Raw genomic sequence first — 15,560 nt, 5'->3', positions numbered from 1 at the left:
CAAACAATAACAAAGGATCGATGGATTGAAATATTCGGTAAAGTAGCGGACAGAATACCTTGCAGAATGTAGATATGTCCTTTTTGAGTTCTGGCTTTAAATAACTCTGGAATCGTCTTCGCTTTTCGTCCATTCGGGATGGATAAAATAACTACCAGTCAAGTATTGGAGTTGATAAAATTAACCCCTTACGCCATCACAGTTGTGTTATTGGGCTAGTATCAGAAATTAGAATTAAACATCATAACTCTTTGGCACGCGCAGAATATACGGCGTTGCGTGTAACAAATGAATAAAATACGACCTTTTCATCAAATTTAAACAAGAATATTACTACAAAGCTGCGTGATAATAGTGTCAGATGTGGTATAACGTGTTTTATTCTTGTCTTCTGTTTTATTTTGACATGCGCATTGAGTTTTTATTCTTCTCTTTCGCTTTACGAATTCAGTGAGCACATGCACATTGCGGGTTCATACTTCGGTTCCTACTCAAAACTATAGATCACAACCATCTCACGAACGTGCGTTCGTGAGGAGCGCTTCTCGCTCCGATAGTTGCGAAAAAAAGAAGTTTGAACAATCATTATTATTTTGGCCATTGCTAATTAGTGATCGCAAGTATTTAGTGAGTATAGCTTCATTATTAAGCAAACTACCAATGTTTCTTTCGAACGCCTAAATAGATATTGTTAAAATATCTCCACTTCCTTTAATAAATGGATCTGCTATATGCAAGTGTGTTCCAGTGGGTATTTTGTTTTACTTTATCTCAACAAAAACTATGGCTACCCTTCATAAAGTCATATACGATACACAAATAGAATTCAAGCAGATTGCAGCCAGCAATGAAGTCATTGTGCAATCATGAGCAAGCACGATGAGCAATCATACCGTCAGACAATTATATGGGTCTCTAGCTTGTATTTCCCTTATAGCCGTCCGACGATATACTTCCTATGTAACTATCTGACGATGTGTTTTCTCACTGTGTTATCCCCATAGGTTACATCTACTAGTTGTAGCAATAATGTGATTTTATGCGCTGCTGAATATTAAAACATATGTAAGAATATATATGTATGGTGTCTGTGTACACATACGTATACATATACATATATACATATAAACACACACACACATATATATTTATATAATAAATATATATATATATATATATATAATATATATAATATAAATATATATATATATATATATATATATATATATATATATTATATATATATATATATATATAATACACCATGCCTGGGTGTTGAACTTCTTGATAAGTTATAGTGACGCCGTCTGATAAATGTCATGATATATATACGCATACATACATAGATGTATATATCTACATGTGTGCATATATGTGTGTATGTATGCATGTAAGTATTTATTTACACACATATATATATATATATATGAATATATGCACGCATGTATGTATGTATGTATGTATGTATGTATGTATGTATGTATGTATGTATGTATGTATGTATGTATGTATGTATGTCCGTATGTGCAATGCTTGAAGAAGCAGCATCGAAAACATAAGTTGTAATATAACATTCATTATGATGTCAGCGAAATCCAGCCCAGTGCGTAACAAAACATATATACAAACAAAAACAGAGCAACAACTTACAAAATGACATTGAGTTTACTGTCGTTTTTGTTGCTTTTATTTCAATTTCTATTCCTAGTATGCCATTTCTAATAATATTGATATGAAGTACAAATATATGCTTTGAACATACGCGGAAAAAGAATTACATACAAATATTAGAAAAATCTTTTCATTGGAATCAGATTCGATAAGCAATTAGCTTATAATGAAAATTTATTTATGACTTGATCATAAGACAGAATAAATGTAATGTCGAAACGGAGTCATGTTTGTTTAGGTAGCCATGTTTGCTTTGTGTTTGGATAAGAAGAGGAGAGAAAAACGCGAAGAGATTGCATTCATAGCATAACTGTTCTAAATCAGTGAGTTAAAAAAAATATACGTAATGTTATGTGTTAGTTAATTGAGGAGTAATCTAACGAAAGAAGCCTGTCAATAGATTTATGTCTTGGAACTTTTGAAAACTTCCGTAAATATGGTTATAAACGCAAAGAGATTTTAATACGCACAACTATGTATGTGTGTATGTTTATATGTATATGTGTATGCATATGTATATATCAACATATATGTGTGCGTGTATGTATATAGAGAGAAAAAGAGAGGGGAGAGAACGAGAGAACGAGAGAGCAGAAGAGAAAGGAAGAGAGAGGCATGTATATACAAATGTGTGTGCATATTTATGTGTGGATCTATAAACATATGTGTGTATATATACATTTGTATATACATACATTCATACATACATACATACATACATACATACATACATACATACATACATACATACATACATACAATGTTAACACACAGGCACACTCATAGCAGAAAGAAAAGTGCAAGACTAAATTAGTAAACGAGCAAATCAATAAAAGGAATTATCTCAAATCAAACAGAAGGAAAATTATTTTAAATGCGTGTGTGCGTGTATGCATGTATATATATATACACAAATGCATGTATGTGTATATGTTTTGTATGTACGTATGTATGTTGTCACAAAATTTCATGTGAACCACCATCAAATGCTACAAACATTAAAGTAATGTCTTAGTATTAATTTTTCTGCCTTATTTAATATAAGAAACTGTTGGCAGAATCATTAGTTCATTGGACAAAATGCTTAGAGGCATTTCTGCCGATTCATTACGTTCTATGATTCAATTCCGCCACGGCTGCTGTTTTCTTTAATCCTTGTGGGGTCGATTTAAATAAGTACCAGTTGTGCACTGGGGTCGATGTAATCGACTAGCACCCTCCCCTTAAACATTTCAAGCCTGTTGCCTATAGTAGAAAGGATTATCATTACTGAAGGCGGTGAGGTGGCAAGGTCCTTTGCACGCTGAGCGAAATGCCTAGCGGTATTTCGTCTGCCGCTACGTTCTGAGTTCAAATACCGCCAAGGTCGACTTTGCTTTTTATCCTTTCGGGGTCGTTTAAATAAGTATCAGTTACGCACTGGGGTCGATATAATCACTTAATCCGTTTGTCTGTCCTTGTTTGTCCCCTCTGTGTGTAGCCCCTTGTGGGTAGTAAAGAAATATGCATTTCGTCTGCCATTACGACTTGCCGAGGTTGACCTTGCCTTTCATCCTTTCGGGGGTCGATGAAATAAGTACCTGTTGAGCACTGGGGTCGATGTAATCGACTAGCCCCCTACCACCAAATTTTAGCCTCGTGCCTATAGTAGAAAGGATCATTATTATTATTAAAAGGGAAGCGAACTTGTAGAATAATTAGCACGCAGGACAAAATACTCTGTGGTATTTCGTCCGCCTTGACGTCCTGAGTTCAAATTCCGTCGAGGTCGACGTTGCCTTTCATTCTTTCGGGGATGATAAATTAAGTACCAGTGAAATACTGGGGTGGATGTCCTCGACTAGTCCCCCTCCCCCGAAATTTCAGGTCTTGTGCATTAGTAGAAAGGATTATTATTATTTATTATTATTATTATTATTATTATTATTATTATATTATATCATTCATATTATATATATCATCATCATCATATTATTATCATCATCATCACATATTATCTATCATCATCATCATCATCATCATCATCATCATCATCATCATTATTATATTATTTATTATTATTATTATTACGAAGGCAGAATCGTTAGCGCGTCGAACAAAATGCTCGGCAACATTTCTGTCGGGTCTTCCTTCCGAGGTCTTTTTTCTGGTTCTTTCTTTCGACCTCGTCGGAATTTGAACTCAGACCGTAAAGACAGACGAAAAACCGCTAAGCATTTCGTCCAACGTGCTAACGATTCTGCCAGCTCGCCGCAAGAAGTACAGTATTAAATAATAGAATTGTAACATTTGTACTAAGGCACAAGAACCTGTATTTCATTTAATTATTTTGAAGTAAATTAAATAATTGTTTAATTTAGAGTTCGGTGACTAAGGTAAACATACCTGCTTCCGAAAAATCAGTAAACCAGAAAGACTTTGGAACCGAAGGATTTGGGAAATCCATATTGTATCTGTATCATGCTTACCATCAGAGCAAGTTTTCCAATGGTTTTATATATCTACAACTACTATGTGTGTGTGCATGTGTGTCTGTGTGTGTTTGTGTGTGTGTGTGTGAGAGAGAGAGAGAGAGAGAGAGAGGGAGAGAGAGAGAGAGGGAAAGAGAGAGAGAGAGAGAGATAAGGAGTACATATATGCGACACAGCATGGATAAATATGTGAAAGTGAGAGGGAGTGAGAATGTGTGTGTGCCAGTGTGTGTGTGTGTGTTTGTGTGTGTCTATGTGTATGTGTGTGCGCGCACGCGCGTCTGTATGTGTGTGCCGACAATAGAAAAGTCTACAGAGGTATTACAGGGGGCGCAAGCTTAGGTAGCAACATCTCTGAAAGCTATAGTACTTTTTCTTATATTCATGAATTTGTCTTCTTCTACCATAAGAGTTGTTCTCTAGCAATTTTCCCTTTATGTCAAGAATTAATCTTATCCAAGGAACGAAATCGAAGACGCAGCTTATCTATAATATCATTTTACTACCGTACTACTTCGTTGGCATAGATTTAACAAACCTTAATGCGCTGTATTATATCCTTAACTTCATATCAGAGAAAAGTTTGTATGGCTAGGCTTGAACCTATAGTCCCAGGGAACGAAGTATAGTAGATACTGAGTTGTGGACCAGGACCATTTTAGCAGCATTATAAGCCCCCGGGTAAACCAATGCACTTGTCCCTAAAGTGTTTATTTATCAAGTGTTCTTGAGCAAGGCACTATTTCACGTTGCCCCAGTTCACTCAGAAATGTAGAAGTAAGTTGCGACGACACTGGTGCTGAAATGTATCGGCCTTTGCCTTTCCCTTGGATAACATCGATGGCGTGGAGCGGAACGGCTGATATGCATGGGCGATTGCTGGTCTTCCATAAAACAGCCTTGTCCGGACTTTTGCCTCGGAGGAGAACTTTCTAGGTGCAATCCCATTGTCATTCATGACCGAAAAGAGGTCTTACATAGATCAGAATTGGGCCCCTAGAATTGTGAGGCTCTAGGTTACTGCTTAGTCTGCCCATGTCATAAGACGGCTCTGCCATGGAGTCTCACAAAAGCATAACAATGATATAAGTGTACACATGGTTTAAAACCGTGGTTCCCAATGTGGGCAGTATTGCCCCACTGAGGGCAGTAGAATGTTCCAAGGAGGCGAAAAAAAAAGTGGGGCGATAATGGGGTAGCGATTCATGGAAAAAGAACCAAATAATGGGTTCATTAGGTTAAATTTTATTTCTGAAATATAGTTGCTTATGATGGTTAGTTGGGGTGGGGTGCTAGGAATGTGGCCTGGGTGTCAAGGGGCGGTAGCCTGTAAAAGTTTGGGCACCATTGATTTAAAAGGTTGCTCTATAACAATGTTGTCCTTGCTTTCGTCTTACTATGATATAACTAAATGATGTAACTAACGACGCGGTCGTGTCGTAGTGATGATGATGATTAATGATCAGGTGATGGTAGTAATGGTTTAGTAGTGGTAGTAGTGGTGGAGATAGTGACAGTGGTGTGTTGATGGTAGAGGTGGTGTTGTTAATGGTGATGGTGATGATGGTGGTGGCGGTGGCGGTGAAGGTGGGTTTGGCGGTAGTGGTGGTCACGATGATGATGAATATGATGATGATGATGGTGGTAGTGGTGTTGGTTGTGGTGGTGGTGGTGGTAGTGAGGATGATGGTGGTGACGTTAGTGAAGGTGGGTTAGGTGATGGTGGTGATGATGATGGTGGTGGTGGTAGAGGTGGTGATATTGGTATTAATGGTGGCGGTGGGGAGGAAGGTAGTGGAGGCTGGTTAGGTGGTGGTGATGATGATGATGGTGATGATGATCATAAGGAGGAGGGGAGGAGGAGGAGGAGGAGGAGGGGGCGTTATTGGTTGTGGGGTGGGTGATGGTGGTGGTGGTGCTGGTGCTGGTGGTGCTGGTGGAGGAGGATTAGGTGATTGTGGTAAACTAGTGCTGGTGGAGGAGATGGTGATAAAGATGATAATGAACAATACGATGACGAGATGAAGTGGCAGATATGGCATTACTGGTTGATGTTGCTTTAATTTCTTGAGTTAATTATCGATATCGCTGTTGTCATCATCACCATTATAATCATCATTACCATCATCATCATCATCTTCATAATCATTTTCATCAACAACATCATCATCGTCAGTAACACCACCATCATTTTCATCATCATCATCATCATCTGATTTTTAGCCAAGAGACGAGAGTGGGGAGGGCTTTTAATATTCAGTTTCCCTTGAAGTTGAAGATAATTAAGTGTAGGCTTTAATTAATTATAGACACTTTCCTTTGTAATAATTAATTGAATAAACAAATAAATAAATAATTCCAATCGTTACTGAAATTATATTATCTAATATATTCATATGTGTGTGTGTGTGTTTGTGTGTGTGTATGTGTGTGTGTGTGTATGTGTGTGTGTGTGTGTGTGTGTGTGTGAAAATATGTCTGTGTGTGCATGCATACATATGCATGTAAACATTGCTATATATGAATATCAGAATATGAATATATGCAGATATATAAGTATGCACCGCTCTGTGTGTATGCATGTGTGTATGTTTGCATGTGAATGCGTGTGTGTGTGTGTGCATGAGTTCATGTGTATGCATGAGTATGATGCATCAACGAGTGTGATGTATACATGGAATATGTCCTTATGTGTGAGTTTGTGAATATACACATAAACACACGCAAGCATACATATACATACATACACACGCATATATATATGTATGTATGTATGTATGTATGTATGTATGTATGTATGTATGTATGTATGTATGTATGTATGTTTGTATGTATGCGCTCGTGTGTGTGTGTGTTAGGGCTGTTATGCTATAAATTTACTGATGTAAGAATTCAATACTGGTAGTAGCAGAGTCAAATTTATTATACCTATGACGTTGATTGGGAATACAAGTTTCGCCTCTCGCGGTCTTTGTTACAAGTGCATACATATTTATGCGTGCACATGTGTGTCTGTGTGTTTATATATATGTAGAAATATGCCTTGCCTGTGTGTGTATATATGCATTTGTATACACACACACACACACAATGTGGTTGTGGACATTCTCCAATCCACGATATCAGATAAGCCAACATCCTAGTATTAATTATAGACGAAGGCAGAAGTGTCAAACTTCCTTATACACCAACCAGATAAAAAAATTCATTGCAATATCATTACAATGCTTGAGACGCGTTCGAACTGGGATACAAGCCATTTTCTGTGTTTTGTCATGGAGAAAATTTCTCGCTGTTTACAAATGGCGTGGATACACCTAGATCAGTCGCATAGCGCTATCAGTCACCGTACGGTGACTATAATAGCATGAGAGACAGTCTCTTTGATCGGGTCGTAGCGGCAGCTGCCTGGTTTCTGTGACCAAAGAGGAGACAACTACTCCGAAATGCTGGTATCTCACAGTCTAGGTAATTGGCGCTGCGAACTGATATAGGTGTATCCGTGTCAAAAAAGAGAAATTTTCTCCATAACAAAACACAATGAATGGTTTATATCCCAGTTCGAACGCACCTCAAGCATATTTGGACTGATAGTAACATTGCAGTTATACTTATTCCTGCTTAGCGCTCACCCTTCGTAAAAAAAAACAAAAAAAAAAAACAATCATATCCAAGGAGGTGGCACGAAATCCCACCCTCAAGAAGAAGCCAGCCACATAAGATGGAGGCGGACAGAGTAGAAATTCACAGTGGTGTTCCAGTATGACCGCAGTCACATGACTAAAATGTATAGAAGAATAAAATAATAGAATGTATATATTCATGTAGCTAGCTAGCTAGCTAGATAGATAGATAGATAGATAGATAGATAGATAGATAGATAGATAGATAGATAGATAGATAGATAGATAGATAGATAGATAAATAGATAGATGGATGGATAGATAGACAGATAGATACAGACAGACAGACAGACAGACATGTGTGTTGTGTGTGTGTGTGTGTGGTGTGTGTGTGTGTGTGTATCTCGGCCCACAGAAAGATAAAAAACTCAATGTTTACTTTTCACAGCGAAGCTAAACTTATATTGACTTAAAAAGAAAGGTATGTCTTACATGATACTCATGTGAATTAATCATCTACATTGTCAGTGCATGTACTGTTATGAATATTACAAGTTTAGCTGTTTCCTAGATAGCATTATAAATAGATATAGCATTATAAATATATATATATATATATATATATATATATATATATATATATATATATATATATATATATATATATATATATACTTACATATAAGGGACCAAAGTGTCTGGATGTTTTGCGTTATTGTTCCATTCTGTATTCATATATATATATATATATATATATATATATATATATATATATATATATATACAGGGTGTCCCAAAAAAATGTATGCACACTTTAAACAATTGTAAAGTAGTTGTTTATTAAAAGACACTTCATTTTCAAAATTTAATACAATCTACAGACATTATTTTATCGTTTTGTCAATGCCTGTTTTCAAACTGATGTCCGGTCTGGTCCAGGCACTGCTGACAACGCAAAGGAATGGAATCACAAATATCACAAAAGAATTTGTTTGGTATTTGTGTGCACTCTCGTCCAATGGCTGCTCTCAAATCAGCGACTTGTATGTTTCATAGCGTAGAATTTGTCTTTAAGGTATCCCCATAAAAAAGTCTAGTGGTGTGAGGTCTGGTGAATTCAACCATACCTCTTCATCCAATCCACCTGTTTAGCAAGATCTCATCAAGGAAGGATCTAACATAGCAATGGTAGTGTGGGGGTGCCCCATCTTGCTGAAAGTAAAACTCCTCATCTTCAAAGTCTTCTCTAATGCTTGGCATAACAGACTGTTGCAACAAGTTCAAGTAAACGGGACCAGTCACAGTAGCATAACAAAAGAATGGTCCAATTAATCCTCTTGATGATAAACCACACCACACAAATATCAAATTAACATGGTGTTTCACCATAACATGCAGATTCTCAGGACCCCAGTAGGTGCAATTGTGGCAGTTAATTGAACCATTTAATTTGAATGTGGCTTCATCACTCCACACAATCTTTGTTGGAAAGTGTGCAGCTTCTACACATCGTTCCAAGTACCACTCGCAATGCTGCACTCTTTCGTCTAGATCATCATCATTAATAGCAAGGACTAATCTTGGAATATAACTTTTCCATTGACAATGCTTCAAAATGCATTGCACAGATGATTTTGGAATACCTACCTCATGACTCGCTTTGCCGCACAGATTTTCTTGGACTTTGGTGATTCATTTCCAGTACTCCTTGCTTTGTTGGGGTTGTTGATGTTCGGGGTCTTCTGGAATGCTTATCGTGGACATTCTGAACAGTTCCATCAGCTTCAAACTTATCTCTAATTCAAGTGATAGGGAGTTGCATTGGTGGATCTGTTTGAAACTCCCTCCCCAACTGTTTTTGCACTTCAACTGCATTTTCACACTTCCAGTATCATTTTAGAATGAATTTTCTTTGTTCAAAGCTTAATCTGACTGCCATCATTAAATCCTATAGGTTTCATCTGGAAAGAAAAAATATCAATTGAGTTATCATCTGCTAAAGTGTGTATACATTTTTTGGGGACACCCTGTATATATATATATATATATATATATATATATACAATAGAGTAAAAAGTGAAAAACTACAGAAGGCTTGTTTTAAAAGGTAAAAAAATATATTTGAGTCATTATGTCAGAAGAATGTTATAAATTTTTTTCATACAGTGACATAGTTTTTGAAGAAATTACCGGTTTCGTGTTAACTTTTCAAATTTCTCAAAACATCGTGTTATGTCTTCGTTATGAAGTGCAATGAAGAGTTCTAGGTAGGGGGGGGTAATAAGTGATTTCTTCCGATATAAGGGAGATAATCGCTTTATATTTCTTTTCCCTTTTATTTAATGGGGTGAGTTTCTCTGTATAAGAATGTTAGAGTGGTTAAGTTTGGGCTTATATTTTTCAATGAAGAATGTTTCCTTGTTTAGTCTAATTTGTGTTGGTGTTCCAATAGCACATTGATAAAATGGAAAGATTAAAAATTGTGGTAGTAGTTGCTTTGCGCATTTCTCAATATGCTCACTAAAGGGTATCATTCTGTATTCTGGGAATGCAATCTGTTGTCGATGCAGTGTGCATCTACGTCTGAGTGATAGTCTCGTGGACCCCACGTAGTTTTGGTGGCAGCCCGAGCATCTTATGACATAAATTATGTTTTCAGAAGCACAAGTAAAATTAGATTTGATCTTGAATTTTTGTCCCTCTTTGAAGAGGAATTCTGATCCTTCTTGAAGGTTTGGGCATGTTGCGCAGTTTGGTCTACCACATTTTTTTACTTTTGCATCCGTAATTTCAGAGAGCAATTTTGCCTTTGTGAGAATCTTTTAAAGTGATTTAGGTTGTTTGTAGCTTTTAATGATTTTATGTATGTTTAGAATTTCCTTTAATTTGGGGTCCTTATGAAGTATTGGTAAATTCTGGGTGATGATGGTGAAGGTTTCTTTGTTTCTGGGGTTGTATGTGGATATGTAAGGCAGTATTTTCGGGGAAGGTGTGTTGTTGTGTTGAACTTTTCTCAAAGTTTCTATGTCGATTTCTGTTGCACGTCTGATCCCATCCTCTATGAGTTGAGCTGGGTAGTGTCTGTCAATTAGGGTGTTTTTGAGTTCTTGTAGTCTAAAGTTCCTGGTATTTTGTTCTGACACTATTGTGCATATCCTTCTTGCAAGGTTGAAAGGGATGTTTGTTTTAGTGTGTCTTGGGTGGCATGAATCAAAAAGTAGGTATTGTTTAGCGTCTGTGGCTTTGTAAAAAATGTCCGTTTCTATTTTAAGGTTAATTTTTTTAATTAGTATATCTAAGAATGGAAGCTCCTTTTGGTTGTATTCCATTGTGAACTGTATATTTGGGTTGATGGTGTTCAATAGGTTTTTGAATTTTAGGAGTTTATCTGTGTTTTCATTCCAGAGTATAAAACAATCGTCCAGGAATCGTTTCCAATTCTCTTTTATGTATTGAGAGAGGGGGTTTCCAAAGGTCGATAAAGATTCCTGGTATACAATTATTTCACACACCAACTTTCTCACCTATATATATATATATATATATATATATATTATTTATGCGCCCTTTTCAAGCCTAGTTTCCCCCAGCTGGACGGGACGCCAGTCCATCGCAGCGTTACTCAAGAAACAGGAAGAGAAAGTTAGGGCGAAAGAGTTTCTTGGAGCTTTTAGGTGTTTTCGCTCAATAAACACACACAACGCCCGGTCTGGTAATTGAAACCGCGATCCTCCGACCGCGAGTCCGCTGCCCTAACTTATATATATAAGTTCCTACAACTGCTTTCGTCTTTTGTTTTCTGTAAATTTGAACTATATATATACATGTATATATTCTTTTATTTTCTATTCTTTTAGTCATTGTTTCAGTCATTTGACTGCAGCCATGCTGGAGCACCACTTTTAGTTGAACAAATCGACTCCAGGACTTATTCCTTGTAAGCCTAGTACTTATTCTATCGGTTTTATTTTGCCGAACCGCTAAGTTACGTGGACGTAAACATACCAGCATCGTTTGTCAAGCGATGTTTGAACAAATACACACACACAGACACACACGCACACACACACACACACATACGCGCGCACACGCACACACACACACACACACACACACACACATATATATATATACGATGGGCTTCTTTCAGTTTCTGTCGACCAAATCCACTCACAATGCTTTGGACGGCCCAAGGCTATAGTAGAAGACACTTACCCAGAGTGTCACGCAATGGTACTGAACCCAGGACCATGTGGTTGGGAAGTAAGCTTCTTACCGTACAGCCACGTCTTTCTCCGCCCACTATTCCTGGGAGAGGTGTGGGGAGTAGAGTCCTCAAGCACATCCTCCATAGGTTCCTATCAGAAACAACAGCCATTAGATTTTCCGGCTGGTTTCCTATAGCGTGACCAACTGACACTATGATTATTATCCAGTTATCTCGTTCTTGATCGACCCCTGTAATAATACACTGCGTAACGTACTTTAGATAATATCCAATAAACCACTAAACTCCTCCTTTTAATTTACATAACAATTTGTGCACTGACGACGTAGATAATTAATTATTTCTACTCTAGGCACAAGGCCTTGAAAATTTTGGAAGAAAAGGGGGCTAGTCGATTACATCGTCTCCAGTGTGTGCCTGATACTTATTCTATCGACTCCAAAAGGATGAACCTCAAAGTTGATTTCGGTGAAATTTGAACTCAAAACGTAACGGCAGACGAAACACTGCTAAGCATTTCGCACGGCGTGCTAGCAGTTCTGCCAGCTCACCGCCATAACGTAGATATTTGATAAATTAGTAATATAAATGCACAGCATTTTGTGGATAATATGTAATGTAATAAACGGAATGCCTCTCTATATTATGATAGACAAACATGCCCTCACTGTGGAATATATAGGAAAATAAAAATAAGGAATAAGTGGAAATTTTACCGGTGAGTGTATTAAATTAAAAGGCACAAAAAGAAAATGGCTCTCCCCAGACACAACAGCTAAATTGGTCCGTCTAAATAATTATAAGCTGCTTACATTGGAGATGGGTGCTTTTTTTCTCGAAACACTAAGAAAGCTAGAAATTAGTCACATAGCTTTCATTTTTGCTCTCGGAGAGATTAAAACATATGGTGTTACCATCTTGTTTACTTATCACAATGTGGTTCGAAATTGTATGACTAAATACTTAATAAGGAAATTAACATTAAATAAACTGTTGCGCGTGATCTAACATACCCAGATCTTTATCAAAGCCATATTGTGTCATTTTGCAATTGGTCGAGACGATAGATGGGTTCCGATCTAAGAAAGGGGACGACAGTATCTTCTCGTAACTTTTTACATGTCCTTTGGCTGATTCTAACTTAACATAGAAAGCTAACGAAACATTACTTAGTTTTAAAATGTTGGCCTCTGTTTACCCATGAGATCTGTTTACAATTTAGTGATTGTAAATATCAGTCTATTTGTGGTTTAATCAGCAAGACTAATTTTTCTATATGCTGATCAGTGCAACACCTATGGTGACTACGGCCTCGACCCTTCAACTAGTAATCTGGTAGCCTATCAAGGAGAATCTCTTATATACATTTATCCCATCTTCACCGCCCAGTACTTTTACAAGGGGTGTGGGGGTGAAGTCCTCGGGCACCTCTTTCACAACGTCCAATCAGAAGCAACCGTCATTAAACGTTCCGGCTGGACTCCCAAGCATGATCAAGTTAGATTATGGATATTATCCGATTATCTCGTTCTATGTGTACTCCTAGGTTCCTACCCGCTGCCGGTGGGCTCCACTTGAAGAATATGTCTTGCAACTCTTTCTTGCAACATTCTAATTACATGTCTGTAGTACTGAAGTCGTGGTCTGTCAATGCAGAGAAGTAGCGACTCGATCTGGGGAGATACCCTGATTTCCGAGCTCCGTACCCAGTCGAAAAACTTTTCTCCGGGGATCCGTTGGGGGGAACCCCATTTCGGCCTCTTGCATTCTTATATACATGTAAAAGAAAAATATTTTGTATACCTAAAGAGCTCGTCGTACCAATAACAGATCAAATTAATAATATTATAATGCTAATATTGACTAGTTGTGGAGGCGCGTGGCTTAGTGGGTAGAGTGTCAGCATCATGGTCGTAAGATTGCGGTTTCGATTCCTGAACCGGGCGACGCGTTGTGTTCTTGAGAAAAACACTTCATTTCACGTTGCTCTAGTCCACTCAGCTGGCAAGAATGATTAACGCTGTGATGGACTGTCGTCCCGTCCAGCTGGGAAACACATACGCCATAGAAACCGGGAAACCGGGCCCATGAGCCTGGCTAGGCTTTAAAAGGGCGCATTTATTTTAATATTGACTAGTAAGGCCCGTGTAAATTCCACAAGTCCCGGTTGTCTATATAAACATTATAAAATGTGAACATTCAACAGTTTATAAACGCCCTTATTCTTATTTCAAGCATAAATTTATAGACCATCATAACGTTGTTTTACAGTATCATAGATTTAGATCAATGGTCCTCAACCAGAGTCCATACGGCCCTTGGGGGTCCACATAGGTGCAATAAATTAGTCATATTTCTACAATACACAAATTAATTTCATATTTTTTTTGCAATTCCTTCTAACATTTATCAGTTAATTGTAATTTATGCAATTCCTACTAACAAATATATAGTGGTTGTTTTATGTCAGCACCCACATCTTCCTGATTAGAATAGGAATCAAAGGGGTCTGTAGGCAAAAAATTGGTTGAGAATCACTGATTTCGATTGTCTCTTCGATTTCGTTTCATAGCTGAAATTCTTTAAAGCGTAACATCCGAACACATTACAAACAGAATAACATTACCGATATATTTTGAGGAGATTGTAAGGAATACCTGCTCGTTTTATGGCGTTATATAAATGAAAGACAAAATTTCCACCCAGTCTACGACTGGCTAACATTCCTGCGTGATCTACTTTCCACAACTGACACAGAAGTAAAAGTGAACCAATACACATAAAGCGTTTTGCTTCGAACCACAACGGAGTGCCTACGGTAGATTTGAACTCGCAACGTATGGTTTAAGTTCGTTCAATACTTAATTCATTCTGGTATTTCGCTTCAATATCACATAACATCGCGTGTTATTGATGAGACGTTATAATTGTCTGGCTCTAACGAGATACTTTCAAAATAGAAAAAAGAAATCATTAAAACAAAAATAAAATGCTTATTCAAACAGGCGTGTAGGAATGATATATAAACCTAAAATTCATTTTAATTTATTGCATTTAACTAAAATTATTCCGTTTATGGCTCCATTTCAATGGAATTTTCGAAAGAGACGTTTCAAAAAGGTGGAATATTTTTTGTTAATCCTGACCTTTATTATATTGTTCCTTCATAACATTGGCGTCTTTTCTATTAACAAGAAACGAGATATAATTATGTAGTGAATTATATACGAGAAAAATTCTATAAAACACTAGACATACCAATTATTAAGCACAAAATAAACTCATTTGATAACTAATTTATATGCACGTTTTCCAAAATAAAGCAAAAAATTAATGTTTAAATGTTTAGAAAAGATTTTACTTTTGTAATGTGTGTTCCTATGTCTTGTACGTATAGCCACTCATTGAAATATAAAGCTATTAAATAGGGTTGGAGTCCAGTGGGTGTAGGGAATTTGAGTGGACTCCATTTGAGAATATAGTACATAAAAATATAAACAAATATCCATTATATCTGGTGATTACATCTCGGTTTTATTATATGGAATGGGGCAAGTGATAAAACCA

Source organism: Octopus sinensis, linkage group LG3 (genome assembly GCF_006345805.1).
Source record: "Octopus sinensis linkage group LG3, ASM634580v1, whole genome shotgun sequence".
NCBI lineage: Eukaryota > Metazoa > Mollusca > Cephalopoda > Octopoda > Octopodidae > Octopus > Octopus sinensis.
This window is presented reverse-complemented; position numbering follows the sequence as displayed.